The sequence below is a fragment of the Mercenaria mercenaria genome, chromosome 8, assembly GCF_021730395.1.
Source record: "Mercenaria mercenaria strain notata chromosome 8, MADL_Memer_1, whole genome shotgun sequence".
Classification (NCBI taxonomy): domain Eukaryota; kingdom Metazoa; phylum Mollusca; class Bivalvia; order Venerida; family Veneridae; genus Mercenaria; species Mercenaria mercenaria.
This window is the reverse complement of record NC_069368.1, coordinates 7,649,312-7,672,432: the sequence shown is the minus strand read 5'-3', so window position 1 is coordinate 7,672,432 and position 23,121 is coordinate 7,649,312. Positions and strand designations below refer to the sequence as shown.

General features: G+C 33.7%; 1 protein-coding gene across 2 annotated transcripts in view; it reads right to left on the bottom strand.

Moving 5' to 3' along the window:
- The window catches only part of LOC123523112 (leucine-rich repeat, immunoglobulin-like domain and transmembrane domain-containing protein 2), a 76,723-nt gene extending 55,083 nt beyond the window's left edge, over positions 1 to 21,640 (bottom strand). The window contains exon 1 of one of the 2 annotated variants that reach the window (XM_045300750.2): positions 21,434 to 21,640. The gene's annotated coding sequence lies outside the window, so the exon portion shown is untranslated. The remainder of the gene's footprint in view (positions 1 to 21,433) is intronic. The other variant, XM_045300749.2, reaches the window with a different exon arrangement.
- Between the last annotated feature and the right edge of the window lie 1,481 nt (positions 21,641 to 23,121).

Sequence of the window (23,121 nt, the reverse complement as noted above, 5' to 3'; positions counted from 1 at the left end):
ATAGATTTGGTTACATTTAATAAACAAACTCTAAAACTGAGTGCCACTGTTTTGCTTATAATGCTTGGTTCCTTTCTATTCTTTCAAAGCATCACCTTATAGGTGTTTTTTTTTGCACGAAAGGCATTACTTTTTCAGCTGACATTCCGTAATAAGTTCAATATTTTATAATAAAACTCATAAAATCTATATTCTTGAATCAAGTTATAATGGCGTCAGTTTGTCAGTTATTGTATTATTATAAGCTAATATTAATACATACGTACGTAGAAAGGTTTGTGACCCGAGGTCTAGGCCCGGACTTTTGGCTTGCAATGAACGCTAGGTTGGTCCCAGAAAGAAAGATATCATATTTTAGTCTGCCACATGCACTTTGCAACGACACTAAGCTTTTGAAAATATGACACTAAACGGGTGGGAAACAGGACACTAAATAAAGTGGCCAAAACGGATATTTCCATTGTAATTACATAATATCATAGTGGTTTCTGATCCGACTATTTTGACCGGGAAGTTTTGCTTGCAGTCAACACAAGAACGGTCCCAAATGACCAAGCCCTAACTAACTTTACGATATTACAGCTTTTACAGCTACCCAAGGGCACTCCGTCTTTAAGTTGTCAATTTTCTTCGGTTAGAGTTCATCCGTGCTTGTATATTTCTAGGAATTTCGTTACGTATGATAAATATATCCAGTATTTAAAGTAGTTATACTTGCATACCATTATCACAACATTTTCCTTTTGTTACCATTGTTAATGTAAGGGAATCATATTGTGCGGAGAATGTTATATTTACAGAGGTCTGTAATTTTGTAGGTGAAAATTGTGGGTAACATTGCTATTTACGATAATTCTACGATGTTTACGCTGTCCTGTAACTTTGGAATGTTGTTCGAACTAAGAATGACGTTTCGGGCACATAAGGGATATATTCTATATTTACACGAATATCGTTGGATCATCATTGGCGTTTGTGTACATTGGGGATAAGTTTATATTTACACTGTCCTGTGACTTTGGAATATCGTGGCATAAACAGTTAAGTTTATAAACAAGGCTGATCGGCTTCCTTGCGTCACACCTTTGTCAGGCGAAATGATGCTAACCACATATAAGTAAGAGGAGAATTTTACGGCCGTCTAACTGCACAAATACCGCGATAATAGTATGATGGTTTGCAGATTTAACAGTCCCGCCGTCGGCAAATTTGTCTCCGAATGAGTCATTGTTTCGAATCTGGCTGATCGAGCAGCAATAAACAACACTAATGATCCAGATGTAATGCAATACCGGCCTATAAACTGTTTTGGTTAGATTTAGTTCAAAGGCTGTTTAGTTTTGTAGTCATTTCATAAGCAATTATAAAATAATCTCCCTGATATTAAATACACGTGTAAAAATATATTGTGACTATTCATCATAAAAACTAAATACACCAATATAATATAGATGTCTTGAATCCAGCATGAACCGTACTCATAAATCTCATGTGATTATGTATCTAAAATACTTTTAGACTACAGAAAGTAATAAGGTAAGATACGTTTTGAAAGTGCATTTAGTAATGACAGAGAATCTTAAGAATGTTATGGAAATTAGAAACATCACACAAATAGAATATCAGTTTAGCCACGGAATTCCGAGAGGAAAAAAACATAGATCACGTTTGTTCTTCAGACTGAAAAAAAATTGATTTGAGCCGTGCCATGGGAAAACCAACATAGTCGGTATGCGACCAGCATGGATCCAGACCAGCCTGCGCATCCGCGCAGTCTGGTCAGGATTCATGCTGTTCGCTAATGGTTTCTCCAATTCCAATAGGCTTTAAAAGCGAACAGCATGGAGCCTGACCAGACTGCGCGGATGCGCAGGCTGGTCTGGATCCATGCTGGTCGCATACCCACTATGTTGGTTTTCTCATGGCATGGCTCATTTATCTTTTACATGCAAGGAAATCTAACGAGACGTTTCTATCCATTTGTTATTATTTGACAATAAATTCTATCTATCTTATGTGACATAGAAACCAAAACAAATCCTGATGATAAAATCTTTAAGATGAATCTTTCAAAGAATAGAATGCACACAAAGCAGGCGATTTTCCAATTGTCCATCTGTTTGTCAATCAGACACAAATGGTCGATAAAATTTAATGTATAAGAGATCTTTAAATTTATAAATGTGGTTCTGGTTTCTGCGGCAACAATGCCCCTTCTGTTGGGGGAATTTTACTGTTTGACAATAATCTTTTTTATTTGGCAGCTATGTCCCTTCCGTTAGGGGACTATTATTGTTCGACAATGGTCTTTTTTTACTGCAGCAATGCCCCTTCAGGTACGGTTCTTTTATTGTTGAGCAACATGCTTATCTTTTTTGCAGTTATGCCCCTTCCGGATTGGGACTTTTATTGTTGAGCAATCGTCTTGTCTATACGGGTCTTCTTTATACGGCATCAATGCCCCTCCCGGAATGTGACTTATATTGTTGAGCAAAAGTCTTGTCTATTTATGGAAGCAATTTCCTTTAATGTAGGTGACTTTGATTGTTGAACAATAGTCTTGTTTTTTATGACAGCCATGTCCCACCCGGTAGGGATCTTTAGTTGTTGGATAATATTTTGTTTCATGCCAGCAGTGTCACTTCCAGCAGGGGACTTTCATTTTGGAATACAGTCTTGCTTTTATGTTAGCAATGCACCTTCTGGAAGGAGACTTTTATTGTTGAACAATATTCATGTTTTAGTGGCAGCAAGACCCCTTCCGATAGGGACTTTTTAACTCATCTATTCGAAGAATAGGTAGAGCTATTGGACTCAACCATTGGTCGACATCGGCGTCCCGATTTTTTTGTATGTAAGTTTTTGCATGTAAACCACTTTTGGGAATGGATTAAAACTTTACTGTAAAAACTGCCTTAAATTGCTAAGGTTCCATAACTCTGGTTTCTTTTACCAAATTATGCCCCTTTTTCGACTTATATTTTTTCAATTGTCAAGATAGAATCTTTGATATTTGATAGTTTGATATTAAAAGAATGTACCTTTTTCTATTTTCACAAAACTATACAATGGCAATTTGCCGCAATTCAACTAACAGTGAGATATAAATGACAATAATATAACAAGCACTTTTTATTAGGATTTGTATGTTATAAGTACATATTTTAAGAGTATGTGCTAGAACATACAGGTTTTTGTCAAACAAATACTTAATGATCGTTAAGCTGTCAGTTTAAGAGATCGTAACTCGGTAAAAGAGAAAAACACCAACCACTTATAGAAAGATAATCAATTAACCTCCTTCACCAAATCCATATAGAAACATTAGGTCAGTGCCCCTTATGAAGTGTCAAGCCCAATGAAATTATGTTTTTGAATACGACTGTTTCATATATATTTCTTATCACGTTGAGAAAAACCAAAATCACGCTTCGGAACCAGTTTACGGTTATCACAACTTGGTATTATATTAACAAATATATTACAGAAAATGGATGTATTGAGCAAAATAAACATTGTAGTTCCGAGTTGCCAAGGAGAAGCAATGGCTTGATAGTTAACGTGTTGTTGCGTTTATAAAGTAGGTTCTTTTTTCTTTTACAAGAGGATTGAGATCATTAAAACAACTTTGCTTTGTTATGTATCATAATGGCATTTTATCAAAAGCTAACGTAATCAAGTATGATAGATTAACTTTTAGATTTTGGACTTTTTGAATGTTTACAATTGTGAATGACTTCCCTTTTCCGAGCAGTTATGTCATCCGATTACTCATGTGCATGTTAAAAGTCTAGTAAAATGTTTAGAAGTAAATGTACGTTGGCGCCTCGGTGGCCGAGTGGTTACGGTCGCTGACTTCAAATCACTTGCCCCTCATCGACGTGGGTTCGAGCCTCGGGTGTTAAATTCTTCGTGTGAGGAAGCCATCCAGCTGGCTTACTGAAGGTCAGTGGTTCTACCCAGGTGCCAGCTGGTGATAAAATTACGCACGGAGTGGCACCTGGGGTCTTCCTCCACAATCAAAGCTGGAAAGTCGCCATATGACCTATGATTGTGTCGGAACGACGTTAAAACTAACAAATTAATGTACGTATGAATGCTGGAAATGTGGTATAGAAGATGTTTCCGTGTAAGAATGGAAATATAACTCCGTGTATTCACGAGTGTAACACAGTTTAAGAAAACCAAATTGTACCAGCTGACTAATACAATGTCACACTTAACGGTGTCACAAATGCTGAAAATATAGTAAACTAATTATATGATACTTATGGATTTCAAATGAAGGGATGCACGTCTTTATATACTTCTTAAATTGATGTTCACTGAAGTATTTGTTAAAATAGATTTCAATTAATGTCCGAAAATGTAAGTTTATCAATATGTAGTTAAGATAATTACTAACAAACATAAAATAACTGATGCTAATGTACAGGAACGTCTTACTAAATATCAAAACCGCTTAAATGGCCGTAGGAAAGCCTACATATCCAATTCTTCTGAACAACTTAAGACTCCATTTGAGATAAAGTTGGCAATATCACGTTGTATTTTCAAAAAAGCAAGGACAGAAGTCCAACAGTCTTTATCTTTACTGTTATTTTCATTTATCATTTTGTAATATTTACATATTCTGACAAAACTGATTGCAGTTGTCTGACTTTAAATTACATTTGCCACGGAAACCTCTGATTAGACAAAAAGCCACAAGGCTGGTCACAATATCAAAAATAAATGATAACATATTCCTTCTCATATAGCAATTGCCAGACAAAAAGAAATGTGATTTATCTAACAGCTTGATATATGATATACGGGTTCACTTTGTTAATTGCATATATATATATAGAGAGAGAGGGTATTTGTTTGTTTCAGTGTAAGATTGAACTTTCTTTCACTATTGAATACCAGATGCAAAATTTATACGAGCGAGTGGCAAATGTAAGATATGGTATTCATGAGTGAAAGATATTTTCATCTAACATGTAAAACAAACATTCTTTTTTTATTTCATGTTTTGACTAAGTTTATCCATTTTATAGTGTCTGACCAGCAAAAACAAAACTATATTTGATATTTTGCACTGTGAAAACACCAGATATATTTCACTCTAATGTTTCAATAATTCTGTGAAAAGAAAATGTAATAATTTCATTTTCATACTTGTTCATTACTTGATTTCAATTACTGGTCACTTTGGATTGTGTATGTGAACGTCCCTTTCATTCAGCAGTTTCCAAACCCAATAGCTTTATCTTGCACTCTTCGTGTTTTCTACCAGGTTATTGTTTAAGATAATTTCCCTATATAAAAGTTACATGTAATACCTTTGATTGAATATTTTTCACAGCACTTTAAACGTTTAAGCCACAGTCACATTTGAGTTAAATTGCCACAACTTCTAAAATATTCGACTTGTTTTATTCGCTGAAATTTATAGCGAAAATAACATATTGCGAATATTACTTTACCGGCGACATCAAGGAGCAAACAAGTAGGCCTTATTCCTTTCAACCTAATACTCAAGTGCAGACAAAGGGCAGCCAAATTACACTCAAATTATATGCTTGGCATCTCTCACATAGCTTTTAACTGATTAGGCTGGAGGGGTACCGGGGATTTCCCCCAAAAAGTCCCATATTATATAAAAAGGTGATTTATATTTGAGAGGTTATAACATTCACCACTTTTCCTCTCTTGAACATAAGATAATAGCGGGAGAAAAGCACTGGCACCAGCCCTTAAGGAAAAAAATGTACATGTTTTACCCTACAACTAGATATGCTATAAGAACCATGTTCATGAACGGGAAAGTGTACTAACCCATCGTTTTTTTTTGTGCGGAATGCGCGATTTAAATGGGCACGCGTATATTTTCCGGTTCATGACCATGGCCCATTTAGTATAGTGGAATTTTCTTTTTGGTTTGATGCCAGTGTAAATGTCATACTTGTTTTTGCTTCGAAATGCTGTTTTTTTTCTTTCTGGCCTGGTGCCAGTGGGGAAAAGTAAGAAGTTGTCAGTTTTACGTTAAGTGAGTAACTTAATACGCATTGTCAATATCAAGCAAATCCCAAATGAACATTTTAACACGCTTACATATTAAAATGAATCATAAAGCTATTTCCTGAAGCAAAACCAATCTGTTTCTTTACATCAAAATACTCGTTAAAATCCTGAAGGAATTACTTTGAGTGTTGGATTCACGAACGGAAACTTTAGTCACGAAATCGCCATATTGGAATAAAACTATGTTTTATGATCCTATTTTAACATTAACTGACAAACTGACAACTCCGTAATAAAATTCCATTCTAATGCTACAAGAAATAGTAAGTTACGAACCGCTTAAGCCAGGTACCTGCTATATACCTATCCGTGGCAATTGTTGCCTTTCTTTGCAATAACAGGTAAAACGGTTATCTCTGTATTAACAAACGTTCTCGTAAAATGCTTGTTCATTGATTAAATTGTATTATTTTGTTGGCTGTTGTAATACTTAAAGGTGGTTAATAAGATCTTAATCAAGTAATTGATTTGTTGGACCCTTTAAGACCTGATCAATGAACGTAAGTGTTCAGTTGAAAAATAGGTAGACTTTTACAAGAGGCATTATTGAAATTATAATCTTAAACTTTCTTTCAATTGAACTCAGTTTCAGTATTTTTTCAACGAGTTTCATACACATAAGCAACTTACACAGTTTTAGACTTTTCCAGTTAGACCCCTTTAAACCAATTGTTCAGTCACGTTGTGGGTAAAAACACACTGCATTATAACAAAAATCAACGATCCTTAAAAAGACCAGTACAGTCAAAAATAACAAATCATTACTTGGTATTTTACGGATGTTTAAACTGATATTTTTCTAATAAAATTAAGGAATCATTTTCTCATGGACGTTTTGAAATTCATGATAGCTTTGTGGTCAATGTTGGTCCATTTTAATGGATTTAAAAGGCAATGATCCAACCGGTCTATAAAAGACTAAGTGGTTACATGGTGGCCAAACATTCACCACCAATTTGCACATGATCTCTGAAACTGAAAGTGGATAATTTGATTAAACGCATATTTCTGTACAATGACATATTCAATGGCGCTGAACATTTAATTTAACAAACCTTAAAATATTTATGATGAAATGTGAAAACTCACATAAAATTAAAAACTTACACCTGCTGGTATTGCATATAAAACACATCAATTTTTTTAAAAGCCATGCAGTCTCTAAAATATAGTCTTGAGATTTTTTAATGTATCAAGCGATTTGCTTCTGTGTAATGCTATCGGCAGTTCATTACACAGTTTTGGACCAATAATACAGAAACTAATGTCGTTAAATGTATTGCACTTGTTATATGGACAACATAACGACATTCAGAATTGTCTGACGATCTCAAACCGTGTCTACTAGGAACATACTCTGTAAGCAGTTCTGTTGAATACACAGGTTCTCTGCCAATGTGATAATTATACATGAAAGAAAGTATCTTAAACTCAATCCTTGATTTCACCGGCAACCAATATAAGTCATACAATGCTTGTTTGGCACTGTCCAGTTTCCTCCTGTTAAGGAAGAGTTTTGTTCCCATGTTTTGAATACATTGCATCTTACGCACTTCACCGTTAGCTACACTATACAGTATAACATAGCAGTAATCCAGATGTGAAATAACTAGAGACAAAACTTAATTTTAAGTGTCTGCTTTGGTTAAATATTTTCGGATGTTCTTAATTCGTAGGTAATTCAACATGGCTGTACGACATTTGCGATTTAACTGATCTTTAAAGTTCAAGTTTTCATCAAGAAATGCATCAAAATATCTATTTGTGCTTTAACGTTTGATATCATCATCATCATCAATGTTAATCAAATTTGTTAAACATTTTTCAATTGAGGTCTCGTACTAAACATAATAAATTCAGTTTTAAGTGCTTATTTTCAGTTTGTTTCTACTCATCCATTCATTGATTGTAACTGCGCACCGTTCGAGGTCTCCGACCGCTTGTGATTCTACAGAAGCAGATGTAGGACGAAAGCTTTATTTACTATATGGTCATCAGCAAAACCGTAGACTGATATGGATTTGGGAATGACATCAAAAAGAGTTCCAGCAAAGGTGAGATACAGTCAATGACCAAGGCAACTGCCTTTGGGCACACTGCATTCAAGCTGGCGGTCTGATGAATATACCTTGTTGACATTAACCTTACAAGTACGATGCCTTAAGTAGGAGGCTACCCATTGAAGAGATGTTTCACAGACACCATACTGTTCTTTTAGGGCATCTAGCAGAATATTGTGCCGCACTTAAGACAATTGCAATAAGGCCCAAGACGTGCTGTTAGAAGATCATTAACCAACCGAAGCAGAGCAGATTTACAGGAGTGATGTTTTCCAAACATCTCTTATTATCGATCACAACACTGCTTTGTTGCGAAAAACGAAAAAAAACATGTCATTTCTACTTTTTATTGGATTATTTCGACATGTGCTTTTTCACGAAATGCGATTGATTTACTACCGAAAAAGTTCCAAAATTTTAATCGAACAGGTTAACAACTAGGTTAACGACGACTGAATTATTTACTATAAAGAGATCCATGTCTCCCTAACAAGTGATATTTCCGACATGCAGACTGATTCTTAGGCAAAAGACTGTTTGGAATTACATGTGTGTTTAATTTGTAAAGAACAACTTTCTCAAAGTTTTGACAGAAATGAAAGTTACCCATAGGACGATCGTTGGAAAGCTCTAGTTCACGACCTGCTTTTTAAGCAAAGGTCTAACAACAGCTTGTTTGTATTTCACAGGGAAAACACCTTGTTGCAATTAGAGATTCACCAATTTAGTGGTACTAGGGAGAAGTTCGTCTTCATGTGATTTCAAAATGCGTGTTGGCAAAATATCTAGCTCTCCTGACGTAGTATTCAATTTACTGCTGAGTGTTTGCACTTCATTATAAGCCAATACAGTAAATTTGTCTAAATTTGGTACATCCCTTACTTTTGGTAATTACTTAGGGACTGACGTATATTTGAGATTTATGCCATGAAAAAGTCAGCAAATTTTTCGACCATTGAATTATTAGACTCTGCTTAATCTGAAATAACACTCATCTGATATATCTTTACTTGCACCATTTAGATATATAACAGCCTTCATTTGTTTTTTTACTCCATATAATAAAAACAATAGAAAATTTGGCAACAGTTAATTCAAAATTAGAGTCCATAACATAACACATGCAAAGTGAAGGGGAAATTGTTTCGTATATGCAAATTCACGAGTATATGGTATAATATATGCGAAGTTAAGGGCACATGGTATGATATGTGTGAAGTTCAGGATACACAGTAGATAGTTACGGGTATACGATATGCTATTCACGGTTAGGTCAATACCCTCTGTAGAGCTCTTGCAATTTGATAATTATTCAAACTACGTTTATTGTTGGCTGTAGATATTTGTATAAATAACCACGACTGTTCATACGGGCTCATTCTAAACACTTGACTTAATGTATCTGAGCCGTAGGCTGAGACGACAGCGTCTCAAAGACAAGTATGTAAATTGTGATTTTCACGACAGAAACATATTAAATGAGTTATCAAGTCTGCATTTTGTACAACGCTGTACGACATTCTTCGATAATCGTACACCGACTGTTTTAATGAGAAAAGTACACATAAACATAAGTTTAGGGTAAGCCCTAGCTATACACCACAGCACGCTCGGGTTTTTCAGGGCAATTACATTGTGTAATTCTTGCCTAATTGAGAATAATTGTTCATCAGACAATCTTTTCTCTTTCACTACGACATCTTTATATACATGTAATGTGACTTCCAAGTGCACTTCGATGGGAAATATCCTAACTCTACGAATTCCAGCTAAAATTTCACTAAATCATATTTTTGAATTTGTCTGTATACATCTGCTATGAAACCATATATCTGTTTGTCAAAATTCATAAACCTCGTTAACTTGTAAACAAACATTCATTTTTCGAGGTATCTACACTGCAAATGACACAGTCGCCCAAACAAATAGTGTTTTTTAAGTGTATAATTGTTTCTATGGAGTCAAGGGATAAAGCAAACAGGGCGAAGCCAATATTGGTAAATTTATTGAGTTGTTTCATGGATTTTACACACAATCTGTGCGCAGTTTTAAATTAAGCATGTCAGAGTTAGAATACAAAGACCACAATTCACATCCATACAATGCTTTTGAAAGAACAACTGACTGGTATATTGTTCTTGCCGCAATGGGATTTATTGCTACTGGATGGATTCCGCAATTTGCGATATTAAGAAATGTTCCCTAAGTTTGATACAAGCATCTTGTATACATTTACTTGTTGACAGAAACTCGTCAGGTACCAGTCCTAGATGGATATAGTATTCTCCTTCCTCGACTATTTCATCTCCAAGTTTGAATACTCTATCAGTTCTTGTCCTATCGGTTCCAGACTCATTAACCTTTAGCCTGCTGCAGGCGAATTTAACAGCCTTTGCAAACAGCTTGGAACCAGATCAGACGCCGATTAAATCGGCGTCTGATCAGGTCCCAAGCTGTTTGCTACTCTGACAATATTTCTTCCAATTTTGGAGCAAATTGAATGAACTTTACAATTTTAGCAGACGACATTTCCAGCAGACGACAATTTATCTAGCAAGCTAAAGGTTAAAGACTATAACACCCCATTTATTAGCATTATATTTGAACCTTAAATGACGTGAGTAACTATAAAATATATCCAGCATCCTGTCAATTCCAAACTTCGAGTAAGACAAAGAACCATATCATAAGCTACTGTTGGGGCACAAACATTCATATTATACATACACAAACCGTAGCCGTTTAATGGGACCGTTGATGAAAATGATATAAAGCAGTGGCGAACTTTTCCCGCCTTGTCGCGTCCCTTGTAATACCGGGAATACTGGCGAATTCAGACCCTTATATTTTACATAGCTGGTAACATTTTTGTACAAATCTTTAAAAGCGGTTAAAGATGTTTCATCGATTTTGCTCTAAATTAATTTGTAAAATAAACCATGATGCCATACATTGTCAAACGCCTATTTTCCATCTAGGTAACATACATACATACATCTTTGACGAATTCTCGCGTGAAAAAGGACACGCTTGCGTAATATGAAAAACGTCATAATACATCCTAGTTTTTCCTGAAATCCGCCTTGTTGTATACTAAAGCTGTCTATTAATGCCTCGTCCATCTGTATATCAATATAATTTCCAAACGTTTTAACATTACAGATGACAGAGTAATAGCACGATAATTATTGGGATCTTCTTTCCAAAGTGTTAAATTATCCCACGTTTTGATGAGTCTGGTATGTATCCAAGACGTAACATGTATTTAAATACGATTGCTAACACACTCGAAACAACATGTTTTACCTAAATTAAATGTTCGTAACATATATCATCATATTAGCTCTCTGAATTATAGTTTTCTCTTTAAGAGGAGCGTGCTTATTCAAGACGTCCTCCATTTCCGATTCAAACTCATTCACAAACTTGTTAATATTCTGTAAATTAACGTTTATTGCACTAAGGTCAGTGTAAAATTTAACTCGTTCAGAATTTTAAAGTTTCTAAGTGATACGCTCCTACTAGAAGTAGTCTCTTTTCTAAGAGAACCCTCACAACACAGTTATCAGTTAAAAATGGCACAGGCTCACATGTTTCTACATGAACACCATTAAGTGACTGAGTTATGTCCAGATCCAAGCTATTTCCTCCTGTATGAGTACTGAAATCAGCATGTTGGTCAAGGCCCATTGATACTAGGGAGTCCTTGAAGTTAGTAAAAGCACTGTTGTTACTATAAATATGCAAATTGAAATAGCCAATTATAAGTAAATTTTCATAATGTTGTAAGATGTTTTCGGTGAAGTTAAAAAATGTCAACAACGAACCGGTTATCTATTGATAGAGCCGGGAATCTATACACGCCCACTACGTGTATAGTCAAATTTTTGAAAACGAGTTTCTAAATACCATATTCAGAGCTTCGAACAGTACCGCGAGTTAACTTTCGCATATTGATCGTGTTTCTACAAGTGATCGCAACACCACCACCTTTTTATTTTTTTTATTAGTAACACTCTATTTATATCCATTCTGGTTCAAGTCAGAAGTTTTAAACTGATGTTGTTTCTTGCCCGAGTACCAAGTTTCAGTCAAAAGAGCGAAATGTATTTTCTCATTCCTGAGGTTTTGGCCAACAAAATCATCTTTATTCACATCAGATCTCCAGTTCAGAGTAATACAGGATACACGTTTGCTTATATTTTTGTACTGATTGCATTTCTAAGGGTATTTCAAATTTTAAAGTTAACACCATATTGTTTAGGTATACCTAGTTTTTACCACCTAATTTACTTCTTTGCCTTTTCATTTACAGGCTATATTGCGTAGGTTTATAATGATACATACCGCAGGATCTAGTTTCCCTAATCCCCTATTATTCGATATATTATATCCAATAATAGGTGTACTTTACAGGTGGACAAAAGTAATGCCTGATGTAAATTCATGAAGAAAATTATCAAAGTTATCACTGGATGCAAGCCACTCAATCACCGAAGATACGGCAACTTAGAAGCATAGAAAGATACAACGTACATTCATATCTATTATATCCAATTTTCAGCAAATCTCTTCACAAATAACAGAGTTATAATGGTAAGATCCAAGAGCAAAGAAAACACGTCTGCCTCTGGCGACGGTGTAAATATTTCCATGACTCAATAGTTTTCTAGTATTATGTGCGTGTAACATATTTATACTAAACAGATGAATGGTTGTAACAAAGTTTCAAAATATCTTAACAATTTGAAAAAAATACCTTTGAGAAAGTTGAAATAAAAATTGTCGAGTTAGAAAAGTCTAAACGTATACTTACAAACATAAAGAACATGTAGTACATTTCCTCTTTTCTTCGTGCTAACGAATATAAAGACTGACCATGTAAATGGTGTGCGACTCTTATTGCGAATGATGGGATTAATACTTACAAAACGTTTTCTGTTTTATATCATAGAAACAGTAATACAATATCTATTAACAACCAAATTGCTATGCAAATACGATGGAAGATCAAAAAGTAATGCCGGGATTTCATTTCTAAGTAATGAATTTTACCTACTCAGCTTACACGGTACATTGAAATAAAGACACAAAGCAATTTTCAGGAAATAAATTTCTTTGTGGTTATCAAAGGATTGGCTAGAATCCCATAAGGTTTATGCTTAGTGTGAGATTCATTTTATCGAGAATTCAGCCTCAAAGAAATATTTCGTGCCGCAAAATATTCCAGTTACAGTTGCAGTTTTAAAAATGATGACGTGATAAATTCATAATTTATCTACATAGTTTAGATGAACGCTATGCATAACACAGCTTCGTAATTTCAATATATATCTGAAGGAAATTAAGCAATCATAAAAGGAAGATCTGTTCATAAAGAAGGAGAACTGCAACATTTCAAGTTGAAAACCAATTTAAGCATCTTAAAAAGTGGCAAATCAATTTAAGCACCTTACCAAAAAGCATACCGAAACGTTACAAGTGGCAAATCAGTTTAAGGATCTTACAGAAAAGAAGAATGGAAACATTCCAAGTGGCAAACCAATTTTTAAGCACCCTAAGAAGGTAGAGCTGAACCATTACAAGTGGCAAACCAATTAAAGCATCTAACAAAGAAGCGAGCATAAACATTACAAGAGGCAAATGAATTTATGCATTTTACAGAAAAGGCGAACTGAAACATTACAAGTGACAAATTACAGAAAAAGAGAACTGAAACGTTACAGGTGGCAAATGAATTTAAACATCTTACATAAAAGGGAACTGAACCATTAAACGTGGGAAATCAATTAAAGCATCTTACAAAAACAAGATAACTGAAACATTACAAGTAGCAGATCGATTTAGCTTCTTCATAGCCTTAATTAGTATGTATGTTCAACAAATAATACGATACAGAAATACTAGTAGTAGTAATGCCAAATCGGATCAGGACTTCTATCTTTCTGACGCTCAAACCAATATTTATTTATACTTTCTTTCTTCTCGTTGTAATATCAAGGGATTGGAGTAGAATTGTCTTAGTGGTTTAGCTAAGCATGTATGTCGCTCGCTTCTGCTATCAAACGGCCCAGATGGTCATAAATTGATTTATTCATATTTAACTTATATTGCAATGTTTAACTATGTAGATTAAGCTGTATTGCATAAGTGGAGTAAATTGATAGTAAACCAAAGTTTATTTCACTAGATTGACAGTTAATGTTAGATCTGCGTGTTTAAGAGTCCTTTTAAAAGCAGTATCAAATTGATAATATATATGTCTGGTATAGAAAAATTTAAATACAGGTTTTGTTCAAACAAGTAAGAATTCATATGAAATGTAGATCGTTTAGATTTTGTAAGATATGTTCATGGTGTAGAATTGTGTTTTAATCTTGCTTGGAATTTTATTATTTTTTCATATGACGGAATTCCAGCTCTGTCCAGTGTCTACAAAATACACATTTTATCCCTAGAAAGTTGCAATTTGACTTGAATCAAATCAAAAAAGTATGAAAGATTCACTTTAACTTCCACGCACATTAATATATTCCCCGACAAATATATAATTATGATTTCGTTTTTGTTTAGAGATATCCATCCCGGCTGTTGTGATTATATCCCTACAAATATTTAATATTGCTTTTCCATGATACCGCTGGAATACAGATTGAAATTTGGTAAATACAGTTTACGTTTGTGATGCAAATATTTCTGTTATTGCATTCTTTTACAAGAAAATAACGATGGTCACGTCAATAATTCAGTTATTAAACCCGCATATACAAATCACTGCAAAAGTTTTCTTATTTAACATTGACGGTAAAACATATATTTCCAAGTCTCGATTTTTTTTTATTGCAACAGATATTTATCTGCATGCAGTCATCTTGTCCCCTATGTCATTTACAGTTGCAGTCTACATGTAACATTTTAATAAATAAACTGTGACATTACATTACTAAAGCTTGGTGGAGAGTTTATAGACTTTCTAAATGCTTCAAAACAGCAAACTAAGCATAAAAATAATTCATTACTGTAATACACGTATTCTGCAGAAAGAATAAACAATGTTATAATAAAGGATTTCTCTTTTAATCCGATAAAATTCAAAACTACATGATTACATGCACTGCCTAAAGCTTCTTTGTAAGCTTAATTGAATAAGCATGTTAACCAGTACTACCTTACAAGAAATGCGAGGAAATCTTATTATGAAGGGGATTCTTATCATTTGGAATTATAACTTTCTTTCATCTTCTAATGCTCTAACCAATATTAACTAGAATTTTTTTCTGTTTTCGCTGTCATATCAGGGGATCTCAGTGAAACTATTTTAATTGCGGTTTGGTGAAGCACGTATATCACGCGTACCTATCAATTAAGATATGTCCATCTCCTTCAAACACAAATCAGCCGGTTAGAAAGTGATAAAGAATATGCCCAGGTAAAACATATTAGAAAAATGTTGCGCATATAAATACTCGCAATAAATATATGTCTGTTCATGAGAGGTAATGGTAATGCAATTCCTCTTAAACTTTTTTTTGAAGCATTTATCAACAAAGAAGAAAAAAGTCATAAATCCAGCACAATGACCCAGTAGGAATAGCTACCTTCCAACAATGCAGGTCTGCCAGATCAAAGCTGTGTATGCATGTACACATGTAAGCGATAGACATACACATACAAACAGACACAAAGTAAACAAATAGAAAACAAACACATGAAGTTACAAAGTTAGTATTTGAAGACCATTCTCTTCTCATCTGTTTATATAAGTTTAAGAAAACTATTTATACGTAACGAGGATCTTTTATCTTCACTTTTCCACAATTCCACAATACAAAGTAAAATCCCACTTTTATCCCTTCTCGAATAAATGTGCGTTGTGATATATGACATATGTATGAGGTAAACACGGCATATGAATATGTACTGCATACGTCTTTGTTTTGAAAGAGGAATATGGAACATCTGATACTGTATCTATTTAAAAAGAGCCTAATGAAACAAATCCATTGGCGATAAAATAAGAAAGTCGGAATATAAAATAACCTTTACTAAACTGAAATTGCAGCCATTTTGGACCCAGTTACGTTATTGTTCTTTTCCGATATAGGCATTATCAGATATGATAATTATGGCAAAATTCTGTGAATTACAATTGAACATGGAACGAACATAAAATTAAGGGATACACTTCTGCACATAAACTAAGGTTCATATTATGTCATGTTCTACAAAATATGATTCTCTTAGCCGTTATTCACTGATTTACCATGGTAAATGCCCATATAAGAAAGGAATGATGACATCACTGTGCCCCATAAGATTGCCGTTTCGTTATATAGATAGTACTGAAATGACTATAATCCTTTTTGTTTGTAGACTGTTTGTCAATAATAATATTTCAGCTAGTTCTTTCTAGTAAGAAATGTTGCGAAATGTTGCACATTCCTCAATAATGCATTTTATTTTATCAGAATGTAAATTTAGAATATTCTTACAAAACTGATGACTTTGAATTACATTTGCCACAGAAACCTCTGATCTGAATACCAACCTGTGAGTGTACGGACTAGATTCAATCTACTCGCACTTTACGTGATAAACTATACCTTCTCATGCAGCAGCTGTCAGACTAGACAAGATCCGAGGAAGAAATGTGATTTATCAAACAGCATGCTATATAATACCTATATTAAAATCTTCTTTTAATTTTTTGTCGTCTTTTTCTATATCTGATTTCGTTCCAGACAATTGCTTAAAGTAAGCAATTTGTTTTTATCGGTATAAACGTTACATTTGAAATAAGAAAATCTATATAATGTATTAGAATCTCCGCTCTAATGAAGATAAAAAGTTAAACGCGAGACATAATTCTAGAAGCAATGATAAGTGTATTGATAAGGCATCTTCTAATGATGAATTAAATAGTACATTTGACGATATAATTGTACAGTAAAAGAAAAGCACCAAAACAACATCAAGATCAAATAAAATTAAGAAATATATTTTCTAGCATTGCCTTATTACTTATTTTTGTCCTGATACATTCATTTATAGAATGGCTTGGTACTTACAAATGTAGTTACATCAATTAGTTATTATACGGGAACATATGTGTTCAAATGTGTTATACAAGATTATACATGTGCACATGTGGTTATTGTACGGGAAAGTATACGTTTAATTTTGAAGTGTGATTTTTAGTACATTAGAAATGAGGAAGCCCCCCCCCCCCCCCACCCACCATCTCTCTTATTAGTCAACGTGGTCAAATATATCAAGCGAGTTTATGTACATGCCTATATTTTAGAATAATTTATTAATATATTATATCATAATAATCATTATATTGTCTTACTTCTAAATAAAAGACTTAATGTAAAGAAAAAGGAAATATAACAAATTCTTATTTAAGTAGAAGTAGTATCACTTTTAGCTCGACTATTCGAAGAATAGCCTAGCTATTCTACTCATCCTGGCGTCGGCGTCGGCGTCACACCTAGGTTAAAGTTTTGCATGCAAGTACATATGACTATCATTTAAAGCTTTGAAACTTATTTTTTCCTTTTTCTAGGTCAATTACCAACCTCACTGGGTCAAGTCCCATAACTCTGACATGTATTTTGGCCAAATTATGCCCCTTTTTGGACTTAAAAAATTCTGGTTAAAGTTTTGCATGCAACTTACTATCACCAAAATTAATGCAGATATTGAATTGAAACTTCACGTGTGTCTTCGGGGTTATAAAACTAAGTGATAGCATCAAGTCCCATAACTTTGACGTGCAATTTTGCCAAATAATGCCCCCTTTAGGACTTAGAAAATCCTGATTAAAGTTTTGCGTGCAAATACATATGGCTATCATTTAAAAGCATATAGCTTTGAAACTAATTTTTTCTTTTTCTATGTCAATTACCAACCTCACTGGGTCAAGTCCCATAACTCTGACCTGACATGTATTTTGGCCAAATTATGCCCCCTTTTGGACTTAAAAAATCTGGTTAAAGTTTTGCATGCAAGTTACTATCACTAAAACTAATGCAGATATTGAAATGAAACTTCACATGTGTCTTCGGGGTTATAAAACTAGTTGATAGCATCAAGTCCAATAACAATGACATGAATTTTGGCCAATTTATGCACTCTTTTGGGAGTAAAAAATCCTGGTTAAAGTTTTGCGTGCAAGTACATTAGCTATAACTTATAGGCATATAGATTTGAAATTTATTTTTATTTTTCTAGATCAATTACCAACCTCACTGGGTCAAGTCCCATAACTCTGACATGTATTTTTGGCAAATTATGCCCCCTTTTAGACTTAGAAATTCTGGTTAAAGTTTTGCGTGCAAGTTACCATCTGCAAAACAAATGCAGATATTATATTGAAACCTAGTTGATTGCATCAAGTCCCATAACTCTGACATGTATTTTGGGCAAATTTTGCGCCCTTTTGGACTTAGAAACTTCTGGTTAAAGTTTTGTTTGAAACTCTATTGATATTTTGACATTAGATTAATATTTCTGCTTCTGTGACAACGATTCGAATATTCGAGCACTGGCTTTCTTACGGACATCTCTTGTTATAATAATAATAATAATAATAATAATAACAACAACAACAAGGATGATAATGATGATGATGACAATAATAATTATAATAATGTTAATAGTAATAATAACAAGAAATATCTTTAAAAATGATAGTCGGCGAATTGTAATAAGGAAAGAAGTTGATGAATTTTTCATCTAACATTCATCTTTCATGTAACATTTTTCAAATTGCAAAACTAAACACCGCACTTTAACAATTTAAATGGTTCTCTTTTAATTTTTCGCAAAGGTTTCGTAGGGTTGCAATTTTGTTTCGTTTATCCTTAGACGAATAATTACAGCAGTAGTTTGATGAAGATTCATGAAGCGGTTCATGAGAAGAGGTCATTAAACGTGTTTATATGTTAGCTAAATTGGTCCCTATCCCCATTTGTAACAAAATAGCAGGAGACCTTATGATATTGTTACACATCGAGTTTGATAAAAATCCATTACATTTTAGTGGTTAATGCGAAAGCTACTTAGCTTGTGTCATAAAGGCAAGTTCTATATAATATTGGAGGCCCTTATAAGTGCTCCACCAATTGACAAGATCCAAGTGTCAGAGAGCTGATAAATAACTGGAAGTAATCCTCGAAGCACGAAAAGCAAACGTGAATTGCAGACACGTTGATTGATCTTTCTGACTATGAAATGCAACATGCACCCCTAACCGCTAAGGTATTATTTATCAAAGAATTGAATCAATGATCCCGAAGAACCAGAACAAATATTCACAACATGAGAGAAGTTAAAGATTCTAAGTTTTAGCTCTGCAGCCCCTAAAAAGGAAACAAATGTCCCGCTGAACAAAGTTGGTGCGGACCTAATAAAGATAGCTACAATCAAGTTTGATTAGAATACTGAGAAAAAAATCAATTAAAGGATTTTTTATTTTATTTTTATTTATTCTAAAAAGGCAATGATCCCGCTTTTACAAATGCATATCGCTATCATGAATCTTGACAATGACGTTCACCTATAAAAATGAAGGCAAGCAAAACAATTACAGTTTTATTATTTAATTATTATTTCTAAAAGCAAAGCTGATCCGTCAATGCATATCACATAGAATCTGGAATGACGTCACACTTAAAGTAGGTAAGCAAATCGTTTAGATTTTTTATTGAAGCAATAGTCGTATCATGATAAGGTGAAAAAGTCTTGTAATGCTTTAAAGTTCTGATTTGCTATATGAAAATGTTGACATATATATAAATGCGTTTTATATATTTGTTATAAAAATATATAATTATTTAACTGATTTATTATATATGAATATTTTTCTTTAGTATGGTATGCAAATATTGAACTCAGTTGAAATCTGTTTTATTATATATGCTATATAATGACTGAATCTCATTACACTGAAATGAAGGTACGCTGCATACAGTTTATCTATGTGATATGACTATGGTCAAACTTTCCTTATGAAACAAAAATATTGAAATAATTACAATTATATGTTTTGCTTGACCTTCACTTTTTTTATAGGTGTGACGTCATTGTCCAAAGATTCGTGAAAAGCGAATATGCTTTTGTTAAAGCGGGATCAGTTGGCCTATTTTAGAAATAAATAAAAATAATAAATAAAAAAAATCCTTTAATTGATTTTTTTTCTCATGTATTCTAATCAAACTTGATTTGTAGCCAACTTTGTTCAGCTGGGACATTTGACCCCTTTTAGGGGCTGCTAGAGCTAAAACTAGAAATGCCTTTATACAGCGTCTCATGAACAGCTTGGTGGATCTTTGTCATACTTGGTCTGGAGCATCATTATAAGGTCCTCTTCCAAATTTATTTATATAGGAACTTGGGCCCTATTAGGGAACACTATAGCTAAAAGTAGATATGCCTTTCTTCGCATTAACCACTAAAATGTAATGGATTTTTATCAAACTCGATGTATAACAATATCGTAAGGTCTCCTGCTATTTTGTTACAAATGGGGATAGGGACCAATTTAGCTAAAAATATAAACACGTTTAATGACCTCGCTTCATGAATCTTCATCAAACTACTGCTGTAATTATTCGCCTAAGGTTAACGAAATAAAATTGCAACCCTACGAAACCTTTGCGAAAAATTAAAATAGAACCATTTAAATTGTTAAAGTGCGGTGTTTAGTTTTACAATTTGAAAAAAGTTAGATGAAAGCTGAATGTTAGATGAAAAATTCATAAACTTCTATCCTTATTACAATTCGCCGACCATCATTTTTAAAGATATTTCTTGTTATCATATTTATTAAACTTACTTATCATTTTGAGATATATCAATATTTTTGCTAAATATACTGAGCCAAAGTTAGCTTTAAAACTGTGAACAGCGTCGTTTAGGATAAACGCTTTGTCTACATTTCACTCAGCGTAGCACAATCAACAGAGTGAAAGAAATTGACACTCTCGTCCAATCAGGCAGAGTGTTGCATAAATCTTCCATTTTGATAAATTATCTATAATGCGTTATCAAGCAGTTTGATTTGCAAACTGAAGTCACGTGGCAAAGGTAACGAAAACGAATTTAGACGGCGTCGCCGAAAAATAATAAAAAAAAGATGACAATTAGTAAATGTAGAATAATTGTGATTTATTGGAATATGATAAATTGTTTGAATTTTCTTACAGTTCAAACAGCGACTTCTAAAGTAACATATAAGGTAACTCAATTTAGCAAGCAGTTTTTCGGGTTTGAATTGATTAATTATGAAGTTTTCTTACCTTTCATAGAGAATTTTATTCCTTTCACGCACTATGTCTTAATCCTTACGTTTGAATTAAGATCGTTTACTTGATTAAGACTAAATGAAATGAAGTTATTGATTCCAGAACTCAAACTAACAACAGTGTGAGGAATGAATTGCTAACAGTTCAAATTGTACTCGCCCTCAGTAGCTCTTAAAGGAAAACAGGATCCTGCTTCTGCTGTACTGTTGGAACACGGCAAGTCATGTCTCTGCAAAATAGAAATATAGAAGATACATTTGTTTATTTTAGTGTAATATCGAATTATTGTTCAGAGAGTGGATAACATGTACATTTGAGCCACGCTAGAAAATGTAAAAGCTTGTGTTATTTTTCTTTTTCATTTGGTTTAACCTACGAGGTTTTATCCATATAGTGTATTTCTGTACGAGTTAAAATATATGATATTTAACATAGCATTTACCAAATATACTTGTCGTAAACTATTTCGCGATAGTATTCAAGTTTTTATATTCTAGAAAAAGGTAGATCTATCAATATATTAAGTTCAGGGTATTGATCAAACCAGTCAAAGTAGTGTATAGTGTTTAATGAAATTCGATTCCCTAAAATCTTCAGAAGTTCTTTTTTATTATATACAGAAAGTACATACACTCGATAAAATACAATGATCATAAGCTTATGACCACTTTAAGATAAGATATTGGCCACTAAAATTAACAAAATATCTTCTGTTTTGACAGGTTTTTTTGTCCAGGATAATTCCTTTTACCTAATACATTTGGGGCCTACTTGTTAAGAGGTATTCAAATACTTCTCCGGGCATTATTGCAGACAAGGTTACGCAACTTATGATCAGACTCCGTCAGCCAAAACTGAGTCTGCTATAATTTTGCTTGGTTGCATTCTATGCTTCCAGGGGTTTTGATACAGATTTTTTTTTTCGTATACTCGATCACCTTTCATAAACCAGCTACATGGCTTCCTCAAATGAAAGAATGTTACACCCCAAGTCTGGTTACGAAGCCCAGCTGTGGGTCAAGTGATTCAGTCACCTTGTAGTACAGCTATTATCAGAATGTTTTTCATACATGCGTAGGGGTTGGGGAGGTTGGGGAGGTGGGAGGTCATTATATGGTGACACGCTATTTAATAGAATTATATGGTCTTTTGTTTGCGTTGTCTGGTCCGCTGGTCCCTACCTTTTTAATCTGCGTCTAAATTAAACAAGAGGGCAAAGATGGCCCTATATCGCTCACCTGTTATCATTGCACTTGAGGACAAGAAGGTCCTCAGAAAAAATATCTAAGTCCAAAGGACAGGTTCAACAAAGGAAAAAAATTCTTACAAGGTACAGATATGTCAAAATACACCTAAAAATTGGAGGTACCATCCATGTTGTACCACAGAAAAGTGGTCTCGGTTTTCCCTACGACCAATAATAAAAAAGTTACTAAATATCAGCTATTTATAGTAACGTAAAAGGAAAGTAATTAAAATAAATTATTGTAAGTGAACAAAAGAAGGATCTGCCAAATAAATCTGTTGATGTTAAATTAAAATTCAGATCAGTATCTTCATTAGTTACGGAGATATACCCATTTTAATTTGAAATAAAGGGAGGTAATTTGACATAAATCAGTCCATAGTTATCTACCCTGATTGGCACAGTCCAACTAATAACATTAATGAAATTTCAAATA